The following is an 8,678-nucleotide window of genomic DNA, read 5'->3' on the forward strand; positions in this document are numbered from 1 at the left end:
TCTCGGGACGTGGCGTTGATGGTCAGTTGTGTGACTGGATAGGGGCCTTGCTCACGGACAGGGTTGTTGTTTCAACCCTCATGGGAGCAAGTGTTAGTGCAAAGGCTACGAGGGGCTGTCCGCAGGGCGGCGTTCTCTCTCCTCTTCTGTGGAACCTGGTTGTGGATGACCTGCTGAATTCTTTGAATAGCAGCGGTGTCTTTGCACAAGGGTACGGAGATGATATTGTGATTCTTGTGAGTGGCAAGTTCAACACAACAATCACGGAATTGACCAATGCTGCTCTGAACATGGTGGGAAACTGGTGTGATAAGGTTGGCCTCACCGTCAACCCCACCAAGGCTGCCGTGGTTGCCTTTACCAGGAGGCGACAGATGGAGGGCATTGGTCCTTTTCTATTTAAAGGCTCACCCGTTGAGCTGAAGCCTGAGGTCAAGTACCTGGGCGTGATCCTAGATAGGGTTCTAAACTGGGGACCTCATCTAGAAAGGGTCATTGCCAGGGGTAAGTGGTCTCTAATGCAATGCAGACGTGTGATAGGTGGGCCCTGGGGACTGAAGCCGAGGCTCTTGTACTGGCTTTATGTTTCCGTGGTCAGACCTGCACTAATGTACAGAGCTGTCGTATGGTGGCCAAAAATGGAAGCCAAAACGGTGGTAGCACGTCTGGCAGGTATCCAAAGGATGGCCTGCCTCGCTATCACAGGGGCCTTTCCTAGTGCGCCAGGCGCGGCTCTGGACTGTTGTCTTAATCTCGCGCCCCCCTGGACATTGTCATTCGAGCTATGGCCAGGAAGAGTGCCTACTGTCTTCAGCAGACGGGATTCTGGTCGGGCTGCAGCGGTGGGCACTGCAGAATTAGCACTCTGATACAGGAGGATGTTTTGCATATGATCTCTGATCAGATGCCACAAAAGTTTTCCTTTGACAAACCCTTTAGGATTATTTTGCCCTCAAGGGATGATTGGTCAGAGGGGAAGCAACCTCTTCCACCAGCGGAGCTCGAATGGTACACAGACGGCTCTAAAACAAAAAGCGGCACAGGTGCTGGAATTCTGGGAGTGAGACCATGTAGGGAGCTGGTGGTTCCTATGGGCCGTGGAATGGGTTCACCCGGGGCCGTGACATACACGAGTATGAGACAAGAGGCAGAGATGCCTACCGAACTGGAAGACACAGGACGGGGGTTTACGAACACTTGCCCTCCCAGGCAGGTATTCGGTTCATCAACAAGTTGCCAGATCAGTTAAGAAATGCCCCAACGCCTAAGGTGTTAAAAACTCGTTTAAGACGCTTTTTAGTGTCGCAAGCATTTTACAGTGCTGACGAGTTTATGGCATTCGACTGGGTGACCGCACAATTAGCAAACTGACTACCGGCGCTGGAAATGGGAATATTGGCTGGATGAATGTGGAGTTGGCTGAAAATTTGTACGTTTGAATGTGGTTTGAGGCGATGTGAAAGTTTTAAATTTTAGATATTAATTTTAGAATATCTTGACTATTGCTATACATGTGATTATGTCCTGGCAATAAAAATTGATTTGATTTGATTTGATTTGATGGGTCCGTATCCGACAGTCTTTCAAGCGGAGGTCGCAGCCATTATGGAATGTGCTCGTGAGAATCTTCGTCTGCGATATAGGGGCAAGACGATTAACATTTTCACGGACAGTCAGGCAGCGCTGATGGCGCTGGATTCTTGCGCAATCAAATCCAAACTGGTTTGGGATTGCTATCAGACCGTTTCCTCCCTTGCCAGAATCAACAATGTAACCGTTTGTTGGGTTCCTGGTCATGAGGGGATTTCTGGGAACGAAAGAGCTGATGCCCTGGCCAACCAGGGCTCAGCAACAATTATGACGGGCCCTCAACCATTCTGCGGTGTTCCAAGGTGTGAATCCTCTAGGGTTGTCTCGAAATGGATTCGCGCGGAGCATGGGAGAAGGTGGAGGTTGCATCCGGGTTTGAGAGTGAGTAGAATGGTATTACAGTCACCTTCCTCCAAGGTGGCCTCGGACCTTCTCTCATTAAACAGATCAATGTCTTCCAAGGTCATTGGTCTCATTACGGGGCATGGTCACCTGAAGAAGCATCTACACAGAGTTGGTATCCTTCAGGAGGATCCGCTCTGTGGAAGGTGTAATGAGCAGGAGGAGACTGCTGAGCACCTGCTGTTTGATTGCCCAGCAATAGCAAGAGAGCGGTATGCCATCTTTGGTAGCTTGAACAGGGGTGGCGAGTTTTTTCCCAGGAGGACTTGATAGGTTGTTTTCGGCGGTTTGTTGAACTGCTGAAGTTGTAGACTGGTAGTCCTCATGGTGTTTTCGGGGTGCGCAAAAGGCCCTTGAGGCTTAAGTGCATGGCAGTAGGCCGCCCCAAGGAAGAAAAAAAAAAAAAAAAAAAAAAAAAAAGGAGGTCTTCACCATGTTGCCATATCAAGAAAATATCATCCATGTAACGATACCAGATCAGAGGTAGTTTATTTTGGGTATTTAAGAAATTTTGTTCAAAGAAGCCCATAAAAAGATTTGCATAAGAGGGTGCCATTCGTGTTCCCATGGCTGTACCTTTTATTTGTAAATAGAAGTCATCTTTGAATTTAAAACAGTTCATTGTTAGGATAAACTCTATTAGTGTTAAAAGGAAAGAAGTAGAGGGCTTTGAATGTACTGATCTGGTATCAAGGAAATGTTTAGTTGCGTTTATGCCTTCATCATGTGGGATGTTGGTGTATAGTGATGTGACATCAATTGTGGCTAGGATTAAATTATTTGGTAAAGGTTGGGTAAATTTGGGAGAGTTTAGCAATAAAATCATTAGTATTATTAACATAAGATGGAAGTAGTTTTACAAAAGGCTGCAGTTGGTCGTCAATGTAACCTGATATTCTCTCAGTCGGGCTTCCATAACTGGCAACAATTGGACGTCCTGGTGGTGGTCTGACATCCTTATGAATTTTCGGAAGTGTATAAAATGTTGGTGTTCTGGGGAATTTTGGTGTTAGTATGCTTATAGTTCTCTGTGATAAATCTTCGTCTTTTCCTCGTTGTTCCAAAAACGTTTTTATGGTTTCGTTAAATTCTTTGGTTGGATCTGTCTGCAGCAGTTGATAAGTTTCATCATCAGCCAGTTGTCTCTGTACTTCGTTATATTAATCATTAATGTTTTGAATTACAATTTTTTTTACCCTTGTCTGCTGGTAGAATAATAATATCGTTATTGTTTTTGAGCGATTTATTAGCTTTAATTTCATTTTTTGTTAAGTTATTCTTATATTTTAGCGAATTTTGGAAAGATGAGCTTGACAAATTTGAGAGGATAACATTAATAAATTGCTCAACGGGATGATCAGGTGATAAAGGTGGAGGCTCCCAGTCGCTTTGCTCTTTAAATTTTTCCAAGCACTCAGGTAGATTTGAAGGTTCAGATTCGTGAGTTGAAAAATAATGTTTAATGCGTACATTACGCGCAAAATTTTAAGTGTCCTGGACTAAACTAATTTGATCAAATTTCGGTGTAGGACAAAAAGTGAGACCTTTTGACAAAACACATATTTCATCAACATATATATATATATATATATATATATATATATATATATATATATATTAATTAGGAACCTTAAGGATGTCCATGTAAAATTATAATACAATTGGTGCACTAGTTTCTACGTAATTGTGTAATAATCATACAAATAAATAACATGGGGACAGAAATAATTAGCTTTGTATATACTAGTATAAGTAAATGTTTTGTAAATTACTTTGACAGGAACTTACCTATAGTGTGCTACATTGGGCAAAAAGTAAAGGTTTGGGGAAGTAAATTAAAAATATGAATTCTTACAATAGTTCAACAAAATAACCAAACTGCGCTCTGACAATAAGTAAATCAAAATAATAAAAAAAATGTATACACACTCAGATCATTGCATTTTAAGTAGCTTTTCAGAAGACTTCTTTACCTACACTGCATTAAAATAAAGACACCTGTTTAATCAAAATAGCAGGGATAATGAATACGACAACAATAAGTGTACATATGACCTTTGAGTTAAATAATCACAAGTTATCCAAAACCATTCATATAATACTTGTTTTAATGGTACGCCATCAAAGGGCGCCACTACCAGTTCAGAGTAACGGCTTGTGATTATAACAAGTTTACCTCTGAGACTGTTCTGCAAACTATATACTGGATTACCGGAAGTTGGAAAGTTGCTTTATTCCTCTGAGTATGATTATACTAACACCCAAGATATAATAGTATATTTGAATCGACTATTAAATCAATGGCGATGAGGTAAGTTTGTTGATAATTAACAAAAAATATGTTTTAATAACTCCAACATATTAGTGGCCTAACATGGCCTATATGCAAGATTCGTTATGTTTGGGTATAAAATAACAATCACTTATATCGCGTGCATTATTGTAGTGTCCTTCTTTTGACTTAGTGTTAAAAATTGGTGATATTCGTCGAAATTACTTAAATGATCAGGAATGCATCAGGAATTTAGTCACAAAATATCAGAAACAACTAGGTTAGGATTGATTTTATTTGGAAGATAAAAAATATTTCAATTTAGTGCACTCCTTAGATATTTAAAAACACATTGCTTACACATGCGTGTGGCTCTATTAATTAAACAACTAAATATCTTGGTTTTACTTACGAATATGATTGAAAATTAAAGAAGCAAGTACGTGGTAAAGTTAGGATAGTTTGTTTACCTTCTAATGTAAATTACGGAATAAGTAAAAAGCTATTAACTAATAAATGTATTACTGTAAATGTCGAAACGCAGCAATACCGCAAGAAGTTAGGATTTCTCACTAACCGAGGGATGATACAAACGCAGAATTAGACACTTTTTAAGTAGGCTACAGTGGGCTTTCAGTACAAAGTGTGACCTATGTTTATAACTGTAAATGTTTAAAATATTATTGGAAAAAATTTTAAATATTTATATTTAAGTAGTTTATCAGCTAATTTTGAAGTCTAGGCCACTAATCATCTCGCATTCCTCCATTTTATACTCTATCTCTTTGTCGGAACTTAAAAATATTCCATAGAGCTGTTGACAAAGTTGTTGCTTATTATGTTATCCGTTAGTATTTGACGAAAATAATATTTTTACCTGTAAACCACAAACTCGTAAATATTTTATTTCAAATAAATCATAGGTTGCCATCGTACTATAGGATGATAAACGTCACAATTTATGTATTGACATGTGTTATTATTAATTTTGGTACTATAGTTTTACATCTATATCCATATAATTCTACTGAAGTTAATCCTAACTCACCTTTAAATTATATATATATATATATATATATATATATATATATATATATATATATATATATCCCAATAAGATAAATTCTAAGTTAACCATAAACACTAAAAATTTACACCTGAAACATGACACTAATTCTGTTTTAGTAATGATATAGGACTCTATGGTATTAAAACATGAGTTACAAAAAACGCTTTAAACATTTACTTAGGAGTTCCTTAAACATTTTCTAAAATACGACAAATGGAACTGAAAGCGAGGGAGCTATTCAATCATACACATTGAATGCTGAATGGAAATTGCAGGCAAAGCCACGAGTAAGTACTAGTAATTAATAATATTCATTAGGTCATACACAATCCAGACAAACACTCCTTATGAATAACTGATGACGTCAGTGACAGTAGAGTGGGAGTGGTGTTTACCAATAACTGAAAGAGCAGTAATCAAGCAAATGAAGTACCGCTCGTAAATAATACACGTGTTTGAATATATAATTACTCTACTCCTTAGTGTTCCGTAACTGTTTATCATTGAAATAAAAAATGTTAAATGGTTTTTTAATACAATATGTTTTACATTTTCTACCACATTTCAAAATTTTCTAAACAGTACATAGGGATATTTAAATTGATTATATTTTACACAATTTTAATAATGCGAATTAAAAACAATGTTTTAAGGTATATACATAAGAGAGGTTTGCAGTGAATAAAAATCATGATTTCATACAACATAAATGTATACATTTTATTGTTATGAAAAGGGTGTTTTAGTTGATCTATTACTAAGACAACAACTCTTTCAGTTAAGGTAAAGCCAAAGCGCAGGAAGGGTCAATACATAGAATAAAAATTATATTTTGGAATTTAGACCTAATTTTAAACCCTTAGGGAAGGAATCCTTCCAGGCATTACCGGTGCATATGGGTTAGCCCGGATTCAATAAGGCTATTTCAGTTGAGGTTTCCTATAGCACAAGGACTCATTCTTCCTGATGCATGCGTGAAGCGGTTTTTTTTTTCAGACTATCATCCCTTTTGAAAAGAATGGCATATCATTTTAGGCAAGAGAACACTTCTCTAATGTTAAACTGTCTTGTCTTTCTATCGAATTATGTCATTTATAAGGAGTTGTGCAAGATAGTATGACTTTCGTACGAAATTGAACAATATTTTGATAGAATTAAACTGGATTATAACTAACTCTTTGTTGAAGATTGTTTTTGAAAAAGGAAGGATTGTGAAGAAACAGGATTTTTCCGGACTTCCTTCAGTGATACAATAAAATCAGTAACACAACATTGCAAGATCTGTAACATTATCTTTTTTTTCAGGTAAATGACTAAACTAAAGCATGACTAAAATTTAGGTCAAAGTAAACAAAAAATACCAGAGCATTGTGACACGTATAAGTCATGAACAACAACAGCTATTTTGTGTGTCTATCCATGCGCACAAACTGAAAAACATGCACTTATTAAAAACTAAACACTGCTTATTAAACTGAACTACAGACTACAGGTCACAATAGGTCTGCACTCACAGGCTAACCTAATAGAATTAATTTGAAAAAAATCCTGTGTCCTTTCACTTAACCTTACTTACTTACCAACTTACTTTAAACCAATTAGGGTTGGTGCAAGGAGGCACCTCCTGTCGACCCCAAGGAGGGGAAGCTAGCTCTGTTCCAGCCACTTTCATACAAAGCGGATAGGGGGAAAGTGCTCAGTCATGTTTAGACCTTCAAGGGAGCTCTACCAGCTGCTACCAGTGTCTCGCCATAAGTAGTGAGTGATGTGCTGCTACGAACATCTATAAAGTAGCACAAACGTAAAACTGTAGACTTCCAAGTATAACTTAATTAATATATCCCCTAACAAACTTGGATACTAGTTTATTTGTTATAACTAGTAAACTTAAAGTATACTTTCTAAAGATTTAAAGAACAATTATCTATTGTTGGTATATCACAGTTTTTTTTAATATTATATGTGTTTACTAAATAAATAAAAAGTTATGTACAGATTCTAAGTGCGTTTTTGAAAACCCTATTAACATTTTGAATGCAAGATTCTTGGTTTTGTTTATTTCTTATTCTTACTCTCCATGAACTACTAGTATGATCGTTACTCCCAATACACTAACCGGATTATGGTCGATTAGGATGCATTTTTGTGTCTCAAGACTGCAATTTTATGCCTATACCAGCTCCATAAGACGTTAGAATATTGTTACCTTAACCTTGGTATGAGTATAATTTAATAATCTATTGTAATAAACGAGAAAAGACTTTTAGCTAAAATGTTAAAATAATAGAAATCTTATTATTGTACTTGAATGAATCTTCTCTTTTAGATGACTAGAGCATGAGTCAAGTGATTGTGCACGTCGAAACCCGTGAAGTTTACTTTATTCAGCACCCATGGAAAGAAATAATTTACTTGAAATAAAATGTTTATCTGCTTGTATGAGATGAGAAAAAACAGCTAACAATTTATATAGTCCGTAATATATACTACATCGGTAAAATTCTCGGAATATTTCTTTATAACTAACTGATAAAATATCAGTGACAACGAATGCTATGGTTTGTGTTCACCCATAACGGGAAGTGTAATTAATCAACAAATGATGCAACGTTCGTAAATAATGGATTCATTGAAGTCCCCGCTATTGGCTTATTTTACATTAATTAACGTTAAATTCTCGAATATAGTCTTAGCCTGTTAAACATTTCAGAATTACGCATTTTGCTAAATTTTTCAACCATTGAAGATTGCCCGTGTAAACAAATGTTATCTAATACATCTGTATCGTCATGTTAAGTGTTGCAATTCAGAAGAGATCCATCGAAAAACTGCCATGGATTTGGTACAAGTAGCCCCTAACGTCAAATGCTTGTTCATGTGACCAGTCAAATATAGGAATTTCAATATCAAGGGCTAAATAACTTTTTTTAAGCATAAAAAATTGACTTATTTAAATAAAACACCTACTTGTTTCGATAAATTCTCATTACTCTTGTAATAAACGATTATAGACTAACTATAATAATAAGCCGTTTTGAAACATCTGTATCGGCATGTTAACTGCCGCAATTCAGGAGAGATCCATCAAAAAATTGCCATTGATTTGGTGCAAGAAACGTAAAATTTAAGCTTGTTTATATGACCAGTTAAATATAGGAATTTCAATATCAGGGGCTAAATAACTTTTTTAAAGCATAAAAAATTTACTTATTTAAATAAAACACCTACTTGTTTCGATAAATTCTCATTACTCTTGTCATAGACGATTATAGACTAACTATAATAATAAGGCGTTTTCAAACTTTGAACGGAACATTAGAGATAATAATAACTTCCAATGTAATA

The sequence above is a fragment of the Homalodisca vitripennis genome, chromosome 3 (assembly GCF_021130785.1).
Source record: "Homalodisca vitripennis isolate AUS2020 chromosome 3, UT_GWSS_2.1, whole genome shotgun sequence".
NCBI classification, from domain to species: Eukaryota; Metazoa; Arthropoda; class Insecta; order Hemiptera; family Cicadellidae; genus Homalodisca; species Homalodisca vitripennis.